Genomic DNA, 24,638 nt, shown 5'->3' with positions numbered 1-24,638 from the left:
TCATTACGGGGGTTGTGTTTCTCTTCTCATTCTTCTTATAATCCAGGAGGGATAACTTCTTATTTACAAACAAGGCTGCTCTTTCAGGGAAGCATGCTTTATTTTCTTGTAGGGACCCCTCTTTTCAAATAAGCTTTTTTGGGATTCTAGGGCCTGAAATATACATTCTAAGGTTTCAGGTCTAGTTATAGGCTCACCTTCTGGTGGTCTTATTTTCCAAAGTTCAATTCTACTTTACTGCATTCTACGAAGTCTGTGTTTTGTCAAGTTAAGAAATGCTTATCATATGTGCGTGAGTTCGGAATTCAAAATAGTCTGATTGCAGACCAACCACTTTTTCCACTGTTCTATGCAGCCCTGCATTGGATTCTTGCCAGAACAATTCAAAGACAGCATAAACTGCACACTGTAAGTGCAGAGGTGTTGCTATTGTTTGCAAGCACAAATGGGCTGAAGAATGCTGTTCTGTATCTTGCCTCTATTCAAGCTCAGTGGCCTCCAGGAGACCAACACAGTATTTCAGGACAATCAGTTCTGCAATTTAGACTTAGGAGGTAAAATGCAACTTCTAAACAGGCATGTGGCCACGTACAGTTCAAACCCATAGCCCTGGGTTTATAAAACAAACAACAACAAAAACCCACTTCCTTAGGAAGGAGTTTGAAATAGTGACACTTATTAAAAAACATGAACACATGGAGATTTTTCTTGATAGAGCAAAATATTCAAATGACTGTTGAATTTCATAACCCTTCCTCAGTAAATGCATAAGGAAAAAAGAAAAAGTATAACTTAAATTTTGTAAAAAAATAAAATCTTAACTGGGTATGGTGGTACATTCTTTCAATCCCAGTACTTGGGAGGCTGAGACAGGAGGATCACAGGTTTGAAGCCAGCCTCAGCAACTTAGCAACTCTCTCAGTAGCTTAATGAAATCCTGTTTCAAAATAAAAAATGAAGTAGAGCTGAGGGGGTTGTAGTTCAAAGACATAACACCCCTGAGATTAAATAAAAAAGAAATATAGACAATCTAACAAAATGTAGTAGCTTAAAAATCATAATACAATTAATTTATCCATAAATCGAGTTGTAAGATCCTAATGACAGTAAGTCTTACATTGTAATAGTGATTTTATTATCATGGCAAATAATCTTAACAATGTTCATTTCATATTTCTGATAAAATTGTTTGTCTTCTTATTTTATCTCAAGATAAATATATCCATTACAGAAAAACTTTCTAAGAAGAAATGGACAAAATCATTTTATTTTTAGTTACTGGGGATGGAATCCAGGGGCATTGTACCTCCGAACTACACCCTTAGCCCTATATTTTAGTCTTTTTATTGTTGAAACAGGGTCTCACAGAGTTTCACATGTCCTCCCTAAGTAACTGAGGCTGTCCGCGAACCGCGATCCTCTGGTCACAGCCTCCCAAATGCTGGGATTAGAAGTGTGCAGCGCCATGCCTGGCTAGACAAAATCCTTTTGCTGTCAGTACTTGTTTTGTCTGTTTTCTGATTCATAATGTGCAAAACAAAATAAAAATCCAGTGAAGCCCTGCTTGCTTCCTTTGCAACCACCAAGCACCTCCTGTATCTCTCCTATCTTTCTCCAGAAAAGCCCTTCAATGACATTCAGTTGGCATAGCTGAAGGAAAGCTAATAATTCACAGAATTGATTATATTACTTATTCTGAATTTTTCTCTATTATATTTAAAATAGTGGTCTGCTGAAGTTCTCTTATAAAGATTTATTAAATAGAAATGTATATTTTATGTTGAATTTTTTCATATTTTATTTCATTTATATATGGAACATATTGAAAATGGTGTGCATTTAGACTGTGCTTGGTGCCCTCTCCCCCCACTGGTTCCCCTTTCCACCATCCCAATAATGAGTGTCCAGGTTAACCATGCTATATTCATACCTTTACACATATTTGGATGTGGCTCCTCCATTAATCAACCTCAGCCTTCTTCCTCTCCTCTCCTTGCATTCTAGCTTTGCTGAGATTTCTCCTCCATTATCTGGAGTCCCTCTGGTATTCCCACTACTCTCTAGTTTGGGCATATTAGATAAAACAGAAAACATATGTCCTTTCTCTTTCTGTGCTTAGCTATCTCACTTAACATAATGTTCTTCAGATCTTTCCATCTTCTTGAGAATGCCATGATTTTGTTCTTGTTTCTAGCTGAATAGAATTCCATTGTGTGCATTCCCATAATTTTACAATCCATTCATCTGTTGAGGGAGACCTAGCAGAAGATAGAACACAAAATGATAGGAAACAAACATCATATTTCAATAATAACTCTGAACATCAAAGGACTTAACTCGCCAATCAAAAAAACATGGACTGGCAATGTAGATTAAAAAACATAATCCAAATATATGCTGTTTGCAAGAAACACACCTTACAGCAAAAGACATTCACATACTGAAAGTGAAAGGATGGAAAAAAATGTATCATGCCAATGGGGACCAAAAACGGGCAGGAATAGCAACACTGATATCCAACAAAACAGACTTTAAGCTAAACCACATTAGAAGAGACAAAGAAGGACACTTCTTTTTATTAAAAAGAACAATCCACCAAGAAGATAAAATGATAGCAAATGTTTATGCCCCAAATGTGGTGCAGTCACATTTGTAAAACAAACCCTTTTAGGCATCAAATCTCAAATAGACCCAAGTACAATAATATTGGGAGACTTCAACACACCTCTCACACCACTGGATCAATCTTCAAGTCAAAAGATGAGTAAAGACTTTTCAGAACCAATGAAAATTATAAACTAACTTGACCTAATAGACATATATAGAATATTTCAACCAGGAACAACAGAATACACATTCTTCTCAGCAGCCCATGGAACCTTCTCTAAAATACATCATATCCTGGGCCACAAAGCAAGCACCAACAAATTCAAAAGATGTAATATAATTCCTTGCATCTTTTCAGACCATAATGGAATGAATGTAGAAATCAACAACAGGAAACCCAAAAGAAGCTATTTAAATACATGGAGATTGAGTGATACACTATTGAATGATGAGTGGGTGAGATCAGAAATTAGGGGAGAAATAAAGAAATTTATGGAAATAAATGAAAATAGAGAAAGAACTTACCAAAATCTATGGGACACTTTGAAGGCAGTGTTAAGAGGAAAGTTCATAGCATTGAGTGACCACATAAGAATACAGAGTCGCCAAGTAAACAACCTAATGACACAACTCAAAGACCTAGAAAGACTGCAACAGTCTAATCCCAAAGTCAGCAGAAGGCAGGAAATTATTAAAATCAGAGCAGAAATAAATGAAATAGAGAACAAAAAAATCAATTCAAAGAATCAACAAAACACAAAGCTGATTCTTTGAAAAGATGAATAGGATTGACAAACCCCTGGCCAACCTAACCAAAAGAGAGAGAAAAATCAACTCAAATTATTAAAATCAGAAATGAAAAAGGAGACATCACCACAGACAGTGGGGGAATTCAAAGGATTATGTTGAAATTTAACTTTCATAATCATTGCATCAACTGATCAACTGGACAGCGATTCTATTTTTTATTTTATTTTTTTTTTAGTGGTACTGGGGTTCCTGGAAGCCCTTCTACCTCCGGGCTACACTCCCAGACCTATTTTATATTTTTGAAACAGGGTCTCTAACGCCAGCGCGGCTGGCTTCGAACCTGCGCGATCCTCCTGTCTCTGCCTCCCAAGCGCGGGGATTACAAGCGTGCGCCACCACGCCCGGCTTCAGCGATTCTATTTATATCATATTCTGTTTGGGCAAATAGCTTATATATGTCTTTATCTATTTCTTTTTAAAATACTTTTATTGGTGCATTATAGTCTCACATCATAATGCATTCCAGAGTGATCGTGGCATACATGCACCCAGAACTTGGTGAGCTCTGCCCCTGCTCCCTCCCCAGGCTCTCCCTTCCCCATAGAGAGTACTGAGATGGACACTAGTATTCTCACATATGTACACAATGTCAGTGGTAGTGTTTCGTTCATGAATTCTCCCCTGTCTTCCCCTAGACCACCTCCTTTCCTCCACTGGAGTTTCTCTTTCATTATATTTCAAATTTCCCCTTCTTACAAGTACACATATCATTGGATTACTGTCTGCCCTAATCTAGTAGGGCTATATCTTTATTTGATTAAGTCTGTGAAGATCATACTTAAGGTCACTTTCACAACAATTGAGTGTCAGGATTTCAACATATTGTGGAGGGGGAATAAAATTCAACTCCTAAAAGAAAGCGGGTAAATTCTTACAAAAACTCATCTAAGGATAAAATTGTTTTACTTTGAACCTCACTATAATGTAAAGTTACAATGCACCAATAAAAGTATATTAAAAATAAAACAATCAATTTGCATGCTTAAAATATATGTATACTAAATATATTTAAAATTGTACATTTACATTAATACATTAATACATTACACTAAATATTAAATACATTAAAATAAAATAAATTATTTAAACAAACCGAGGTCCATTTCTCCCTGAAAATACAAACTATTAATGACTTTATTTCTTTTATTTAAGTATATTTTAATCATATCTTTGTTTTTATATTCAAACCATTTTGCCAAACTGTTTCAGACATTTTGAGAAAACAAATTTTAAAAAGTACATAAAGTGGTCATGGCATTCCAAAGAAATGAAAACTAAATTCAGAGCCCTTAAAAATATTTGGAAGCATTTTATGTGTTAATGTCAATGGCAACTGAAATATATGTTTACCAACAATGAGATTAGAAGAGACACTGGGAATAGTATATTACATCTAAAAATAATAAAGTGACTAATTAAAAATTCAAAATATAATAATCAAGAATTCATGCTCAGATCTTCAGTGCTTTTGCTTCTTAACATGATGCACATAATTTTCCCCAAGATCTATTTAGAATGAAGTTATAATCCTAAAACAGAAACGAAGCAGCGCGTTTTATTGCTGACCCATAAGCAAAGAGTAAGACATAAAGCCACCAAGTTTATTGAAATATGGAACACATGTCTTCCAGATTCTCAAAAGACATTCAACATGAGCTTCAGCTGAGCAGAAGGAAGATGGTAATTTAACCATATTACACTCTAAGTAAACCTGCTTAGTTTTAGTTACTAAAGATGCTGTGTGGCAGTCTAGTTTGTTGAGCAAATCATTTTTTAAAAAACTTTTGTGCCATTGATAATTAACGATAGATAGTTACAGTGAAATACCTTTTAGTTTGTTTTTACTTTTGTTTTAATCATGGGTACTCAGTATCCATAATACATTTTTATGTTTATGGTAATATATAAAGAATGCTTTAAACTAGTTGTTTCAGTAAATTTTAAACAAGCCCTTTTTTGGCATTATCTAGTTCATTTTGGAGCGTGTAACATAAACCTTACTTCATCATCTATTGGGAAAATATGGGAAATTATTGAGCTTTGACCAAACCTAGAAAATCCGTAAGGACCATTGCAAATATTTCAGATTAAAACACAGAGTACTTAATAGTGCTGAACAAAGGTAGTAGATATTTAATACATACTGAAAAATTATTTTATTTGGACTATTTGCAAAATGTTCACAGGATAGCTTGCTACTGCAAGCAAGATAGTCCTGTATCTTTGACATGCTCTTTCCCAATAATATATAAAAAATTCAACTGTGCCATTAAATAAAATGTAAAAAATAATAAAAATATAAATTGCATTAAATTCGTCTCTTTTCTTTAAAGTGAGTACGAACAATAAGAATGGTCACAAAATTGTTGAGTGAATTTATTATTTCCATCCAATTAGTCATTTGGGGAAAGCAATATAGCTAGCACACCAAGTTTCCTTTGCTTTCATTTGCAATAGTTGGTAATATAGAAAATTTTGCAAATTATATCCTATGCCTTCAAACTATGACCACTGTTATAAAAAAAAGATGAAATCTGTAATTTTTATGGATTGTAATTTTTATTTTTTATTTTTTATTTTTTTTAATTTTTTTTATTGGTGCACTGTATTCATACATCATAGTAGGATACATACTTTTGTAGACATACATGCACACTTTTCCCAGTCAGCCCCCACCCAATCCCCACCCCATTATCTCCCCATCCCTTCCTCCCATGCTTGGCTTAGTAGTTGACATCTAGTATTATGGCAATTTATCTAAAATTAAAAATGATAATCTCACATAACAGTTTCATTTGTCTGATACCAAGCTTTTGATGACTTAAAGATAACATTTCAATATTTCTTTTTGCTTTCTTTCTTACCAGAGAATATTTTTTTCTATTTTTTTTTAGGTGAAACTATCATATATTTATATATTTATTTTTCAGAAAAAATCTATCCTAATATGGAATATGGACTCTAGGTACCCAAAACGATCTTGAAAAAGAACAAAGCTAGAAGATATATATTTTCTGATTTCAAACCATATAAAGCTACAATAATTGAAACAGTGTAGTACTATTCTAAAGGCAGATATATAAACCATTGGAGTTAAATAAAAGCCTAGAGCTAAATTCTTCCCTATATTGTCAAGTTATTTTTGACAAGGTTTCCACGAACATTTGGTGGTGGAAATAAAAATCTTTTAACTAAATATTGTTAAAAAATATTAATTACATGGAAAAGAATAAAATTGGACTCTTACCTAATCCCATATACAAATATTAACTCAAAATAGATAATAGACCTAAATATAAATCTTAAGACTATAAACTTTTAGGAGAAAATCTGGGTCATTAAACCTCACAACATTGAAATTGGCAGTGATTTCTTGGTTATGATTGCAATGGCACAGGCAACAGAGGAGTATACAAACTCCCTAAAAAATAAAAAATAAAAAATTGTATATCCAAAGACAATGTAAACAGAGTTAAAAGTTACTAATAGAATGGGATAAAATATTTCCAAATGCTATATCTGAAGGTATATTAATATTCCAACTAGAAATCCTAAAAATTAACAACAATAAAGGCAAACAATACCCTTTAGAGATAGGTAAAAGACTAACATAAATAATGAATCTCCACAGATAACCAATCTTAGTTGTCTGTTGGATGGAAAATCTTATTTCTCTGGTTCTGGTGTGTGTTACCTATTTCTTCTTTGTAGTTAATCTCTTTGAGTATTTTCTCTAGCGCTAGTTTTGAAGACATAAATTCCTTCAGTTTCTGTTTGTCATGGAAGCTTCTTATTTCTCCATCTAATTTGATAGAAAGTTTTGCTGGGTAGGACATTTTTGGCTGGAAGTTGTTTTCTTTCAGAATTGGGAATATGTTACTCCAAGCCCTTCTGGCTCTCATAACTTGGTTTGGGAAGTCCGGAGTGATTCTAATTGGTTTGCCTCTGAATGTCACTTGGCCCTTTGCTTTTGTTGCCTTTAAAATTCTCTGCTTGGCTTCCACATTGGTCATTTTGACAATTATGTGGCGTGGGGATCCTCTTCTCTGATCCTGTCTAAAGGGAGTTCTATAAGTTTCCTGGACCTTTGTATCAACCTCTTGCTCTATGTTTGGAAAATTTTCTGCTATTACTTCCTTGAAGAGATTGTTGATCCCTTTGGTTTCACTTTCTTTTCCCTCCTCTATTCCAATAATTCTTAGGTTAGCTCTCTTAAAATGGGCCCATATTTCTTCAATATCAGATTTCTGCTGTTGGATATTTTTTTCTAGATTAGAAACTATGAGTTCATTTTTGGATTGCTCATCTTCTAAGAGCGAGATTCTGTTCTCCATGTGTTCTAATCGGTTGTTTGTGCTTTGAATTGAGGCCTTTACTTCATTAATTGCATCCTTTATCTCTTTTTGGCTCTCTCTGAGTTCTTTTCGAAGCACCTCTATTATTTCTACAGTTATTTTCCTGATTTGATCTTCTAGAAATCTCTGATTTTCTGTTTTATCGGGTTCTGATGTTGTGGGGTTGTGGGCATTAATTGCTCCAGTATTATTCCTCTTTCCCATGATTTCCGATGTTTGTGCCTTCTCTGGGTTCTTCCCTTGGGTCACTATGACTTCCCTTAAGGTGTTCTGGATCTCGAGTCAGTAGTATCTCAGACCCCACTACTCCTTTACTGGGTTTTATCACAGAGTCTCCAACCCAGAGAGTCGATAGAGGCTGCTTTAGACTGTGGGGGGTGCCAGGTTGCACGTTCTCCTATCGTGTGATATCTCGGCCACCGCCCCTCCCCCACTGGGTCAAGTCCCAGGGATTTCTCCTCTGTGGCCCGCAATTTGACTCACTGTTCTTGAGTACGCAGATGTAGCTGTACTGGATTCGGTGAATTCTCTGCTGCTGCCGCCGGTGGCAATATGGCGCCGCTGCTACGCCCTCGGCTGTGGGGCTGGCGTTTTTCTTCTTGATTTTGATTTCTACTCTGAATCCCTGCAGCGTGTGCTGAGCTCGGCCACTGGGAGCTGTAGATGCTCTGTGCGCGGAGAAATCTCCCCTAGCTGTTCCGCAGTGGCTCACCTCGGCTTGCTGTGGCCATCTGGTGAATTCGCCGCTGCCCCCAGCAATATGGCGCTGCTGCCGCGTCTGCCGCGTCCTTGGGCGCGAGGCCGGTGTATCTCCTCTGTGGCTCTGTTCTCAGTCTGCTTTCTCTCTGGAGCCTGGTGATTTTTTGTTTCACTGGTGATCGTGTTTTCTGGCTATGAAAGGCGCTGATTTTGTGGTAATGGAGATTTGTTGTTAGCGGAGCTCTTAAGCCCCGCTTTTCTCGGTCGCCATCTTCCCGGAAGTCCCGGATTGTAATTTTTAAAATTTAGGAGATGTTCTTAAATATGTGCAACGCCAAGAGCTGTAAAACATTACTTGTATTATGGCTATTAAGTAATGATTAACTAATGTTTTTTATAAAACTGTGTAGAATCAGGGGATGCTCTTTGCTAGGAGAAGAAAACCCTAAATGACTTAATAAAAACTGTTATGACTTTAAGAATTTTTTTAATGTGGGAGAAAAAGAAGACTCAAATTAAAAGTGTTATTAGAAGCAGTTGAAAGCAGGCAGGAACTGAGGCTGTGCCGTGTAATCTTGGCTATTGTTATATTATTGTAGAGTCCCATAGGCAATCTTCACATGTACTGTACATCCTGGATCTTTTGATTCTTTTGTCTGCCCTCCAACCTGCTCAGCCAGGAACCTTCAGCCAAAAAAGATTTATGGAGCTCCCACTAACAGGGTCAACCATGTTTTATCACCAGAGGCCTTCTTCATAAAAATAATAACATCCATCTATGACTCTGTTGGGCTGAGTCTCTTGGCATCAACATTTTGTGTTTATCTTAACAACCGGTGCACACTCAGAGTCCCCAGTTGAAACGAGTGCACTCATCAGTTCTATAAGGACAGTAGCCCAGAACACTGCGCTCTGTCAGCCTGGTGTCATCCAAGCTAAAGGATCAGAGTTTGATCATTTAAGCAGATTAATCAGACGTCAGAATGTTTGCACACTTCAAAAGTTTGACAGGGTTTGCTCTTTCACAGAAATGTAATGAGTTTCAAGGAGAGGCATTTTTAATAACAAAGGTAAAAAAATATTTCAATGAAATCATGAGGTAATAACCCCCAAAGTACCCTGCAGACAAGTTAATATGTTCCAAATAGCTAACTGAAAAGAAGTAAATATATTTTTAATGCTGAAATATTTTTGGAACTTATCCTTCTCCATGCAAACAATACTCTGTATTTTAAAATATCCAATTTGTGGAGACTAATCAATAAGTTATTGTAGTATAATTTTTTCTTTCTTTAGAAACCTTCCACAAACTCACAAACTGTGTGTGTGTGTGTGTGTGTGTGTGTGTGTGTGTGTGTGTGTGAGACGCACTGAAGATTGAACCAAGAGGTATTTTACCTCTGAGATATACTTCCAGCCCTATTTTATTTTTTATTTTGAAACATGGTCTCACTAAGCTGTGGAGGGCCCCACTAAGTACCTGAGACTGACTACAAACCTGTGATCCTTCTGTATTGCAGAAACTCTTTTTAAATACTAGATTTACAGAAGAATAAATTCTTGAGTTGAAAGATTATATATATATATATATTTTTTTTTTTTTAATATGGGCAAAACCCACTTATTTTAAGCAATTTAGTATTTAGGATATTTCATAAATCAATTAAGTGATTGTTACTAAATTTTGATAATTTGGTTAAATCATTAATTGTACTTTCTGGTAGTATAAATTCATAAGATTTTACAGAATGTTTTGGGATTTCCTCTTGGAAAGGAATGTGCATAAAAACCCAAAGTAATGCTCAATATTTTATTGTAATTGCATAAAGTAGTTCTTTCACAAAGATCATTCTGAACAATCTCAGTCCCTGTGCTATGATGAGAGAGGCTTTTCATGGGTATTCGGCCAAAAGTTTTTTCTAGAGTTAATACTCCCACTCTTCTTCCTTAAGTGTCTTGGGATTTTTAACATCCGCAACACAGACAGGAACTTGGTTTTATGCCTCAAGAAAAGAATGGATCTTTTTTCATATAATGATCTGCAGTGCAATTACCAATGAAAAAGTAATATTGTGCACCATAAACTGAGCAATCTGCAAGGAACATTTTAGTAATAGACAATTCTAAATGCAGAGAGCATAAGGAATTCAAATCAAGTGAAGAGGAAAATCAATGCAAAAAAATAAAAAAATAATAGCACTAGTTCACATACAAAATAAATTTAGAGGAACAAATAGAACAACTGTTGTCTGTCTTAGATCTTAAGATCCTCAGAAACACATTTTTTAAAAAATCTTTGTCCATTAAAAATCAAATGTTATAAAGTATTTGAAGAAGTGAGTCATCACTTACGTTAACAAAACTAATTATCAACACTAGCATAGCTCAAGAATAAATATTCTGGTAATAATGTCCTCTGCGATTACATTTTTATTCGAAGTGAAAATATAAAGGAGAGTCCCAACAGTTTAGACTCTACAAATCTGAAAACTCTACTCTTCCTGTTCTTATAATTCAGTGGCATTGCATTTATATATACTGTGTTACCCATTTCTTGATCTCTGAATCAACAAAGATGTATCAAACAATTACTGTATTTTCAGGCCTTGGAAAATCCAATGGAGATAGAGAAAAGATTCCTGCCTAGCAGCAACTCACAAAGGTCAGGGAACAAAACTTTGAGCAAGTAATAAGTATTCAGTATAATAAGTGAAAAAAAGGGACAAATATCTTGGGTGTTAAGATATAAGTAGTGGTAGTAAGTTTCAGCCCTACAGTGAACTTGACATTACTTGGTGAACTGGTCTCACACTAACATTTATTCTCTTTGGTTGCCATCATTTATGAGATGAAATAATTGACTTCACTCAAGTTTCTCTTATTAAACATGTAAATTTAAATATAATGCCAATTATGTGTCATACCACAAAGTAAATGCTAAATATTTAGTTCAAAAGACTAAACACTCTTATTTCACTTCATTATATTTGGGATAGAAAATAAACTACCATATCCTTTGGTGAAAATTTAACAGCATAGCCCAAATGAAATCCCAGAGGCAACATGAATTATCATATAGAACATTTTAAGGACATAGTATTCATGCAAAATTCACACATCTGCATCCCTGAGGACCATAGAACATCGCAAAGGAAACTGAGAAGACAGAGAGGAAGGGAAAAATTATCTTCGAGAAATTTTTATATTCTTAGTGGATAAACAGTATATAAATCTTCACAGGGTGAGTAAATCATCATTTTTTAATCCTAAAACCAGAAGGATTAAGATCTGTCATCTTTTTTAACTGGACAAGGGAAAGACAGGGCTTTTTCTGCCTTCACGTCGATTCCTCAAATAGTTTTTGTTTTTTGTGTTTTGAAGATTGATTGTAGGGCCTTGCACCTTAGTAGGCAAGTTTGCTGCCACTGAACAGATCCCCAACCCTAATTACTTAGTTTTGAGGAAAGCTATAAATATTTGCGGTACCGCTCTATAAAAGAGGAGAGTGGAAGCCAAGTTATTTTTTCCAGAAAGACCTTGTATGATGTCAATGTCCACGGTAACAGCAGCACCAAGCATCATAGTTATAGAAAGGGTCCTGCTTTCTAAAGCAGTTTCAAACACAGCAGCTTTTTTTTAATAATTCATACCAGAAATCTAAATATAGTAAGATGCATTTTTCATTTATCAAGTGAAATAATTTCTTGATATCACAATAAGAATCAGATTACAAAATAGTCCAGTTTCCCCCCACCCACCCACCCTATTTTATACCCAGGGTCTTCCATGGAAGTAAGGAAAAGTTGTTCTGCTAGACTACTAAGGTGGGTAAATGCAATTTATGGGGAGCTGTAGCAGGTATTTTTATACCCAATACAAATAAAAGAAATAATAATACATTCATTTACAAGCAATGGAGATGTCCTGGCTTTCTACAAGGTTATATACGTGTTCCATGGGGGCAGGAAATGAAATCTTCTGGAATTGCAGCTTCCAAATGTTGTCCTAGGTGCACAAGGTCTCAAAGCTGTGCATGGCATCTGTCTGATGTCAGAGAAATCATGAACTCAAGGTGTTCACTGTTTCAACACAACATTGTACTACCTTTCTTCTCAGAACCTCTTTCTTCAGAGCCTGTTGTGATAAGACACAGTACCACATATAATACAGTGCAGGAAAGGACACAGGGCTTTCCTGTGCAACGTGATTCTCAGAATTGAGAAAACACAGCACCCATTAGATATACACGGTTCATTAGGAAATGAATGAAATAAATATTTGTCATTGTATATTTATTTTTCTTGCTAAAGTTATGAGAACTTAAGTACTTTTTAGATTGTTTGAATCTAACTGCTTAATAAACATAACCGCTGGATGCTTCTTATGTCATGAAAGTCACTGCAACACAAGTGTAGTAGCAGCTAAGAAAGGGAACTTCTGTCCTACATGACTATCTAGTGTCCCAAGCATATGATCTCTTAAGGTTCCTCTGGTAAGGAAAAGGGAAAAATCCTCTGTAAAAGGACATAGGGAAAAGTATCCTTACTAAATTATATTCTATTTTACTATTAAGTATTGAATATGGGCCGGGCGTGGTGGCACAAGCTTGTAATCCCCGCACTTGGGAGGCAGAGACAGGATGTCGTGCAGGTTCTAAGCCAGCCGCACTGGCTTAAGAGACCCTGTTTCCAAATAAAAATATATAAAAGAAAATAGGTTAGAGGTATAAAGGCTTCCAGGAACCCCAGTACCACCACACAAAAAAGTACTGAGTATGGAACTTGTAAAAAAATAACATTTTTCTTTTAACAAAAAAGATGCATTCTTGCATAGTAAAATTTCAAATAATTTAAATGTACTGACAGGGAAGAGTATCCATTTCCTTTCAGACCTCCATACTTCATGAATGGATTTGAATATAAATATTTTCAATCTCCTTTATGCTATTTCTTACTCAAAGCTTTTACACCATTAAACATTCTTTATGACTTACATTTGTTTGTTATCATTACTATTGTTTTTTACAATAACATAAGCTCAATGAGAACATAGACCTTTTTACAGGGTTTACCTTTGTTTTCCCAATACTAATACTGTAGAGCACTTGGTATTTAGTAGTAGGCTTGCAATCTATACATGTCAAGAGGAAGGAAGGAAGGAAAGAAGGAAGGAAGGAAGACAGGAAGGAAGGAAGGAAGAAGGATGGAAGGAAGGACCCATAATACTGCTTTTATTCTGTTCTTGCATAGCCTTTTCATAGCCTTCTGTGAGCTTTTTGCCAGTCCCTTTGCATTATTCTACATTTTTTAAGTTTCTTTTTATTTCTGATATCATTGTCTTCTTGTATTATGAGACATTCAGTATGCCTTAGAGTTGTTTGCTACCACTGCTAAAATGAGCAATTTTTGAATTATTTTCATAGAGCAAGTCTCTAGGAATGCAATGTTTCGAAGTTCATGTATAAACATTTTAAGGGTGTACACAATGGCATTATCAATTTTCTGTAATAAAAGTTTATATTGGTGCTTCATTTATTTGTTTTATATAATTTAAAATTTAAAACCATAGACAAGGGATAAGAACTTACACATAATTATTATTCAAATTCATTGTTCTTTGTGTTCAGTTCACTCATTCGTTTTAGTTCTCTCTCTCTCTCTCTCTCTCTCTCTCTCTCTCTCTCTCTCTCTCTCTCTCTCTCCACATACATGTTTCTGATTATTTGATAGTATCTTTAGGAGCCTATGTACCTTTACTCCTAAATCCTTCAGTGTGCACGTCCTAAAGACAGATATTTACTTATGTAATCCCAGTACAATTTTCAGAGTTAAGACATAATTTTACATATATGGATTTATAATGTGTGTTTCTTAATTCCTTTTCAACAATGAGTTAAAGCTTTTAATGTCAATGAGTGAGTCAAATGGTGCCATAAAACTTTAGGATATGGCAGAGTCTCACATACCTAGTGGGAACAAAACTATCTCCTAACACCGCTCTTAATGCAGAAAGGGCTTTCCAAATGCACACCTCCAGCCAGTTTGACCTTTTGGAAAATGGAGGCTCATTAAAGCCAAAACACAGGGGTTCAATATACTTGAGCACAGTGCACTCACAGGCTATGGCATATGTAACATGGAATGTAGCACCAGATCTAGTGCATTAGAGTTGATTATCTTCATGCTATAATTAAAGTAATTACTTACTTTAAAATTAATGCACTCTAAATATGTTTAATGACTAAAATTAAAATGTGTAATTATAGTATAAATACATGAAATGATGTTGTAGCATGTTTATACCAATTACTGTGTGTCAGCTAAAATCGCTGGACTGAACACTTAAATAAATGTCTGGCGAAGTTGCCCCCTCCTTTCTAGCAAAGGTGCTCCTAGACCAAGAAACACTTGGGTGAAGTATGCTCACTGTGGTTGTGAGTTTAAACAATGAAAAAAAAAATGTTTTTTTCCCACATTCATTTCATAACTATGTAAAAATGTAGTTATAAAAATGCCTAATGCATGGGTATTTCCTTAAGTATTATAGAAAATATCTTAACTGGAGAGCTCTATTTACACAAGCTTAGAAATACAGATACAACTTATCAGACTAAATATAGTATTGTGGAGAAAATATAGCATGGATAGAAAGCCCTTTCCCCCTTGCAAGTCTACTGGACAACTTTTACAAATTGCCTGCGTGGGTAGTTGTCACAAAAACAAATAAATGCTGATGAATGTAGCCTCACATTTGATAAATCTGGAACTAAAGAAAATTTTTCCATGTTGATATAACCTAAAATGTGACTTTTTGTCCACTTGCTTTACTCACTAACATTTAGGTTAACAAGTTATCTCACACACAAAACTCAAAGTCTCCACCATCAATGCCTTTATTAGTCCATGTTTGCCTTACTGAATTTTCCTGGTGCTTTGGCGTTTTAAAATTCCATCACCTTACATTCCAGAGACCAGAAGGCTTTGATTTCTCCCCTAAAGTTATAAAATTCCCCTCCTTTTCTCAAAACTACTTAAGCTTTGAGTATATAATAGAATTTGGCATCTTTCCAAAGACTACCCCTACCCTTCATGTTTATGCTCCAGTGTATTGTAGAGATAATTAAAACCATGTGTTTCCGATTCATTTACTATTATGTCATCAAAATATTGTTTGCTTAGACTTATGTGATGCCCAAGTAGTCTTCCAAACTAGTTCATACACCATTTCCCTTTAACAAGGCAGGATGAATTTTGTAAGCCTTACAAGGTAACTGCAGGAGAAAAGTGGTTTTGATGGTAAATTACTATAGTTCAAAGCTTCCCATACCCTATTTTTAAACATATTCATATTTACTGAATTAAGCTGCTCAGTTTGCCAAAACAGAATACCATAGTCCAGGTGGCTTTCACAATAGTCATTCAAAAATTTGCATAACTCTAGTGGTTGAGAAGTCCAAGGTCAAGGTGCCAGCAGCTTTGAGTTGTTGGGAACTCTTATCTTTCTTGTTCTGTGCTAAAATTCCTTTTCTTTGGTGGTTGGGAAAGAGAAAGAGATACCTCTGTATTTCCCTTTCTAGTCTTATAGGAGATTAGGGCTTCAGCGGAGGCATTTTTGAGGCACACAAATGTTCAGTATGTAACATCTAAAACACAGTGGAAATATATCAAAGAGTCAATACAAATGGACATAGCTTTGCATAGCTTTGGAGGCACTACAAATAGAAACCCCCTCCTGAGCCTGAGGGTGAGCAAGAGGACTTCACCTCCATGGGAACTCCCTTTCATCTTGAAGAGATAACAACATAATAAGAAAAGCAATCGATAAAGCAGAACCAAGATGTGCCTAATCAGCTACCAGCCAGATTTGCCAATGAAAAGTGATTGGCTTCATAAATTAGCCTTATAGGGAGTGCTGAAAGTAAATCAGTGTTAAAACTTCAACAAAATGACAAATTCCCACATTTCAGATACTCTCTTTAGAGCAAAGAGCAGAGATACCTAATGTCTGTTAGATGTGTATTTCCTAAATTCAGGGACCCTTTCCTTCAGAGTAACTAATCATATGTCCTGTGACCTGAATGTGTTCTTGTGCTAGCTCGTGGGAACTGAGGCTGAGAAACCAGTTAAAATGATAATATTCTACCTACTGCATTGCCATGCAGAGGAAGAGCAAATGGAAAGACATGCAAGTATATTCTTAGTCACATTAAAGCTCAAAGTTGAACACAGCTGTTACAGTAAGTGCTTCTTTAACTTAGTGGATAAAATTGAAATGATACAAAGTCAACATTTAAGAAATTATTCTTGGGTAGAACTCTAGAAAATTATTATATGGCAGGTTTGGAGTGGACTACAGAAGTTATGTTTTAAGTCTTCAGAAACCTTACTATGGAGTTTGATAAATAACAGATGTGGAGACCAATGCCTTAAAAAAGGAAGAATGTTTGAAACAAAACCTTTTGAAGCACCATATTATGCTCGATGAGAAAAAATAGTGATAAGAAGTCTCTTCAAGTTATACCATGTAGAATACATGTACTACATGTATGTGGGAAGTTAGCTCCATTCCCCTCAGTGAATGAGAGATCTCATTGATAACTGTGGTATGTCAAGCACACACAGGCTATAAATAAGGCAGCTCAAATGTAAGTTATATTTGCTGTTATAGAAAAGGAAAATTAAAGCTGTTAAAAGGTAATTTTTTCAAAATGATAAAAGGTTAAATTTTTGCAAAAGATTGTGTGTGTGTGTGTGTGTGTGTGTGTGTGTGTGTGTGTGTAGAAAATGTGATCATGATATTTTGTATATTATCAAAAAGGGTAGCTAATGGGGATATTTCATTTATATTATAGCTATAATTTTTGCATCAGAAAACTGATGAATAACTTTTTTGAGACATTATTTTGCTTATTTTTATTGTTTTAGTCATTTGTATACCTAAATGAAGCAAAGAATGACTTTTCCATGCTTATGTTTCTGCAGTTTGTTACCAATAAAGAATAGTTTCATTTTGTATGCATGAAATAAAAGAGGTTAGAAGGTTACAAATCATGTTTGTATAAGGTATTACGGCATCTCTCCAGTCAATTGGAAAATTAAACTTACTGATGTACTGACCAAATCAAAACAACATGCTTTATTTTTTTCCTAGAAGATCTCCAGCCCAAATAGCAATTTGGCTTCCTATTCCTTAGCATAAAAAGTACAGTTTGATTTACCACAAGTGTCTAATTTAATCAAAGGTACAAACATGTAAAGGATGTCTGGTTCTTGTTTCATTGTGTTTTCAGAATATAAATGAGAAACAGTGAGAAATATACTTTCTGAAGACATCTATTCTATATTTAACCAGCAATATTTATAAATTTCAAAACTTCCTTAGCAGTAACTTAAATGTAAGAAAGTTATTGTTACTTAACTATGAACAAAATCTCTAAGATAAAGAAATCATTCTATCCCTGAAGAAGGCAAGGAATTACATGAGCCAGAAGTGTATAAACTAGAAAATATGAGACTGCCTGAAATAAAATAATTTTCCTTAACCTTATGTCAAAAAATGAGAGATATTTAAGTCATTATTCTTAGATCTTTCAAAGAGGCACATTATTAAGTTATATAAAATGCTAGATGAAAACTTTAATGCAACACATCTGTATCCTCTTTTTTCTAGCTAAAGATAAGTCTGAGAGCAATATGGATAAAGTTTTTTATCACACGCTTCAGTCTGTCTTTAAAAGAATCAATTATACCTCAATAAAGATGAATTAAATAAAAGTTTCTGTGCATGGTGCCACATCCCTGTAATTTCAGCACATCGGAGGCTGAGATAGGAATATCACAGGTTCGAAGCCAGCCTTAGCAACTTAACAAGGCCCTCAACAACTCTGAGACACTGTTTCAAAATAGAAAGAAAGAAAGAAAGAAAGAAAGAAAGAAAGAAAGAAAGAAAGAAAGAAAGCAAGCAAGCAAGCTGGGGGTGGCTTGGCAGTAGAATGTCCCTGTGCTCCATTCCCAGTTCCACAACAACAAATGCCAAAACAACAGAAAAACCTACACAGGCTCTTGCCTCCTGTATGCCTGCTATGTTGCATAGAATTGAGTATAGTTTTCAAATAAACTTTTCCTCAACACACATGCATACACACACACAAATATATATAATATATACATATAACAACTGATCACTATTCTGATGAACTAGAGATTTCTCAAATGTTTCCATGCTATTAAATTACTCTGAGATTTCATTTCACCTATCATGTTGGTCAATGTTGAAAAGTTTAATAAAGTACTCTTTTGGAAAGACCACAGGGAAACCAGCATTGTCATGTAATGTTGATGCACGTAAAAAATGAATCAAATGCTGTAAGGAATTTCACAATAACTTTCCAAAGAGTACATTCATTTTTCCTTTGCAGGCTCCTTTCTTAAGTCTATCTTTAGGTATACGCTGCCAAAAATAATAAGAAGTACATGGACAAGGGTATTTATTACTGCCAATGATTGAGATAATCCAAATATCCAATAGAGAAGTAACTGCCTGAATATATTAGGATAGATCCAACAGTGTACTATGCAACCAGAGCACACCTCTATAAGCTGTTTCAAAATTATCTCCAAGATATTTCTCCAAAGCATGAAGAAAGAAGCAAGGCACAGAACTATACATTCACATAAATTTTTTTCTGAAGGAATGGAAATATGAGCATGTATGTACATGCGCGCACACGTGCGCACACACACACACACACACACACCAATGATTTTTTTAAAGAAGAAACCACTTAATTTAGAAATAAGAATGAGTAAAAATATTTATAGAGATGAGGAAAGATAGAGGTGTGAGTGTATCTGGAGAGGATGAAAGCAAATTGTATTTGAATGTGCATCTTCTTATATTGCTTTAATTTAATCTAATTAACACACAAACATTTTTAAAAGCAATCGTTAGAGATTTGAAGAAAAGTGGACTTAGTAGAATACTCTGTGAATGGAATACCAGATAAGTATTAATTGCAGTAATTTTAAACAGAATATTTGAGTGTCCATCTCCAGTGGAAAATACCCAAAAGATATAAAAATCTACAAAGTAGTCTAAAATTGCAATGTGTTCTTGTTTTAGAGAGGAAAGAACAAAGTGGATAAGTCATGACATTAATGTCATTAGGAATAAATTTTTCATTATGAGTAAAAAGCTTTGTAAAAAGGAATCCAAGTTGAGCATAGTGGTACACACTTGTGACCCAAGTACTTGGGAGGCTGAAACAGGAAGATCAAAGGTTCTCTGCTGGACTCAGCAACTGAGTGAAACTTATTCAAAATAATAAATAAAATAGGATTGTGAGTTTAGCTCAGAGGTAGAATGCTCCTCGATTCAATCCACAGTACCACAAAAACAAAAACCAAAGTAATCAAATATAATGATTATTTTTTGCAAATATAATTATAAATCCATGTTATGTATATGTATACTTATACTTCCAATTTTACATAAAATAAAACTTATAGAAAAGCTTTCAAGAATTGTACAAAAAATCTCACAAATTATACTCATTTCTATTCTTTTTTCTTTCAAAGAAAATTATCTTATAGCTACATTCACTATAGTGGTTCACAAGCAATGATAATCTTCCAGTGTTGATGCCCTAGGCCCTGGAGGGGCTGATTTTGGATGCGGATCAGACAATGTACTTGATAAACTTGGGACAATTTATCTTGTTTATAAGTGAAATACTTATCAAAGATGACAATGAACAAAGCAAAAAGTGGAAAGAATACTTGAATATGAAAATAAATGATGACCCTAATACAATTAATACAGAAAATATATTCATAAAATTCAAAAAAGCATAGCCTTATTACATATTATGAATACAAAATATACAAAATACCTTATCTAAGGATACAGTTAATACAGAAAATATATTAATAAAATTTCAAAAGACATGGCCTTATTATATTCTGAATACAAAATGTACTCACAAGACTCCTTATACCACGCATTTATTCTGAAAAATTCACACATAATGAGAAAAAAATGGCTTTTCTAGAACTAACTAGCTAGTCGACTAATTAAATATATAGTGAGGGGAAGGAATTCTTTATATACTTTAAATGCAGGAGAAATAATATACTTAGAAAATTGCCATTTTGCAAGACCTAATGAACTCCTGACTTAGGAGGCAACTGTCACTGGGTAAGCACATGATGTGGACCCTATTAAAAAAGGATTGGCTTAATACCAGGAATAAGATGATGACATGCAGATAAACCAACTTAGAAGTATTCTTCTCCTTCTTATCCCTCAAAATTCAATTTAAATTTACTCAGTTTTCTAGATCTAATTATAGCTTTCATAAAATATCAGTGTGATAGAAAATAAAGATTAAATAGCATTATGATAATTAAATCAATTGAATGTAAATAAAGATAGGTCTTCAGTTAAAATTATAACAATATTTCAACAAATAAAGTACATGGAAAAATGTATGTGGGGGTTATTGTATAGATTTATAAATACTATATAATTTATATTAATGAAACACACTGTATTGACCTTGTTTAGATTCTAATTTGAGCAACTAACTGTTAGAAGAAATTATTGTAAATTGCATTATATATGATCATGGAATTGTTGTGTTAAAACCAAAGCATTATTATTAAAAACTGAAATAATTATCATGAAGTGATATGTGAAATTGGTTTCAGAATATTTCAGGCTAAATGTACATGTTTATCACAGCTCAATTATGAATAAAAATGCTGCTTATTTTGAAAGTGGAGTTTACTATAGTATTTTCTCCACTTTTACAAATATTTAAAAATTTCCAAAAACATGGATGAATAATAGTGAAGTGCATGACTAAGTGGCTCAATTGCTTTAATGACGGATTTTAGGTCAAATCAAATTAATATATACGTACTTCATTACAACCTATTTGGACAGTAGTGAAATACAATAAAAGAGCCAGGCAAGGTGGCACATACTTGTAATTCCAGTACTTGGGAGGCAGAGACAGGAGGAGTACAAATTCAAGTCAAGCTTCGGGAATTTAACAAGACTCTCAGCAACCTAGCAAGACCCCGTTTCAATAATAATAATAATAATAATAATAATAATAATAATAAAAAATAAAAAGGGCCGTGGCTATATCTTGGAAGTAGAAGTAGAACCCCTGAGTTCAAACTTTATTACAAAAAATACAATAAATGAGAATAATTAAGAAAGCTTATAAATGGTAGACTTGTAATGATAGAGGAAAGAATATCAATAACATATAATATTTTAAAATAATTCCAGGCCTCCTAGAAAGAGGACTGTATTTAAACCAAAAAAGGTAGAAAACTGCACAACATAAAACAAAAATGTCTCTGTAAAAAGCTGAATCTGTCCAGATATAATATTCCAAAAATCCATAATTCCAAAATGAGCTATTGAAGAACCTTAGTCGTTTAAAAGAACTTTTTCCTATAGGGTCATTAAATGAATTCTATATTTAGTTAATATTGCCATATCATTCAGCATTTGAAAATGAATTTTATTAAAACTACCCAGAGAGGATAATTTAGAGAAACAATTCAGATACAGTATGGTCTTCAAGTCCACAAGCTAAGTACAAATTTCAGATTTTGGATGACAGATCAACCCAGCTATCCCTTCTAAGTGTGCAATTTCTCATTTGCAAATGAGTGGTTTAAGCTCAAACACCAGCCCTGTCCCATCTCCTTCATTTTTAAACATTCTTTCACTTCCTCTCAAATCTCCCAACCCCTGCATGTTCTCTCTCTCTCTCTCTCTCTCTCTCTCTCTCTCTCTCTCTCTCTCTCTCTCTCTCACACACACACACACACACACACACACACACACACACACACACATATACACACACACATGCACACACACAACACAGGCACACACTCTGGCAGCATGGAAGAATGCCAGAGGCAGGAGGCTGGGAAGTAATTTATAATTATATATTCCACCACTGCCACCTCAGAGAGAGAGAGAGAGAGAGAGAGAGAGAGAGAGAGAGAGAGGAAAGAGAGAATTTACAATAAACAATGAACCTCTTAAAATTATCAAAGCAGCAGTCCTCAACACACGGGGTCAACTCCCCAGAGCCACTGAGAGTTTTGAGGATCTGGAGAACATTTGCATCCTCTGCTGTCTCCTCATAAAGCGCACTCTTGTCTCTTCTCCTGGAATCTGTAACGGCCACCCTAGGAAATGCCAGCCCAAATTAGTTTAAGAAATAAAAGATGAGCTGCAGAAAGGAAGACTTCAGCTTTGCAACTAAAATGGAAAGCAATGCTTCGGGTAGATAGTTGCTGTGTCTGGAGACATTTAAAGAATGTGGAAATCAGATCAGGCAAATAAATTTAGTGAAATAGAGAATTATCATTTTTGTTTTTGTTTTTATTTAGTTACTAATGGGAAGGGCTGTGTAAAAATGATAGCAAAAGAAACAATGACTTTAACTCCTGAAGACCTTTGCTCAAATCACAACTACATCCTGTGTTTCTGACTCTGGGCCTATAATATATGTTCACACTTAGGGGCCCCAAATGATGATGATAATGACTTCTCTCACAGACCCGCCTTCATCTGTCCACACCAAGGCTCTAGAAATCCCACCCGCAGCATTATTTTTGGAATTCTGTTGATTCAGAAAGACATAAAAAAGTCAAAGACAAATTTATCCACCAATCCTAAAACCTTCACTCATGCTTTTAATTCATTTATTCATTCATTTCCTTGAGTCCAAATCTACTCAGTACAAGACACTGATGTAGAAGCACATTGGACTGTATCCCTGTTAGTCCAAGAGGGAAGCCACTGATGAACACAGAGCCAAATAAACCTTGAGTCATTTAAGGCTCACAAGCACCCAATTGGTAGGGAGGTTTCACAGATGGAGAAAATAAGATAAAAGACCAATAAATTATCCCGGAGCATACAGTTGCTAAGTGATCAAACAGGGAATTGAGGCCAGACCTGCTTATTCTACATACCATTTATTAACTTAGTAATAAACAGAATATTTTTGATAATGACGTAGCTGAGTAATTATATTTGAATAGCATTCAAACAGACATAAAAATCACAATGGAAACATATTTTGTGCAATTTTAATCAGGTCATAAAATGAATGTAAACACTTTATTAGTGGTTTCTGATAACAGAAAAACTTTTCTGAAATCACTAAGAAGTGAGGCCCATATCTTGCCCATTTCAAAATTACTGATAAAGCATGATATTTTCCTTTGTAATAAGTAAAGTGAGCATATTTTCACTTTTCAGATTATATAGTTTAATTCTGTATAATTTTGAAAATTATTCTCTCTTTTTCCAACCATCTTCCAAGAGATCACAGAGGCATAATTCTATACAGTATATGTAAACTCCCCTTAGTCCTTTAAGTAGAAACTTAGGCATGTCTTTAAAATCGCTAGAGGGAGTGGAGTCCTACAAATGACACATCTCAGGGTGGAATATAAGAAAATATTTGTAAAGACAAGGCTTATTTTCTGACTCAGCACACAAACTACAGAAATCAGGCTTTGAATGTGTACATTCAAATGTAAACCCCAAATCCTCTCCTTCTGTCTTCAGTTGAATGCATCAAAATATTTAACTATAAAGTTTACAAAGATAAATGTAAAGAGGGAACATTAATACTATTATTCTCCAAAGAACACTTGATATGTTCTAACCCTGGCCTTTTCTGATGGTTTCTACAGTACTGTGTGTTAAGAAGGAAGGCTTTAATCTATAAAGATGAATTTCAACCTCAAAACTCCCACTGGTTCTAATGGAAGTGACATAGCTAATATGTCACAACAGACTTTGGAGGGGTACCCCTGAGTGTCCAATTATTTTAAGTGCTTTTCCTATTCACTGTCACTCAACTGATCACCATGGATTTATTTGGCAATAACATTCCTGTGACATGAACTTCCGGAGGAATTGCTCTATGATTCAACTTCAGTTAATGTTGCCTTAAAAATTGAGTGTTTCCATAAGTTTTAAATAGATAACAGTACTTTCTAACAACTACATTCTTAAATACAAGTTTATTACTTAGAGAAGTTTAAAAAAAAAACCCTGGCATGAGAGTTTTTCCTTTTCTAGTTAAAATGAAAAAAAAAAAAAAAAAAGGCTAAGAGA

General features: G+C 34.6%; 1 protein-coding gene across 1 annotated transcript in view; it reads right to left on the bottom strand.

The window, feature by feature from the left end:
- AGMO (alkylglycerol monooxygenase) overlaps window positions 1-24,638 on the bottom strand; it is a gene marked incomplete at both ends in the record, with an annotated part of 213,673 nt that overhangs the window by 133,834 nt on the left and 55,201 nt on the right.

The sequence above is a fragment of the Muscardinus avellanarius genome, assembly GCF_963383645.1.
Source record: "Muscardinus avellanarius genome assembly, chromosome: 9".
Taxonomy (NCBI): domain Eukaryota; kingdom Metazoa; phylum Chordata; class Mammalia; order Rodentia; family Gliridae; genus Muscardinus; species Muscardinus avellanarius.
This window is presented reverse-complemented; position numbering and strand designations above follow the sequence as displayed.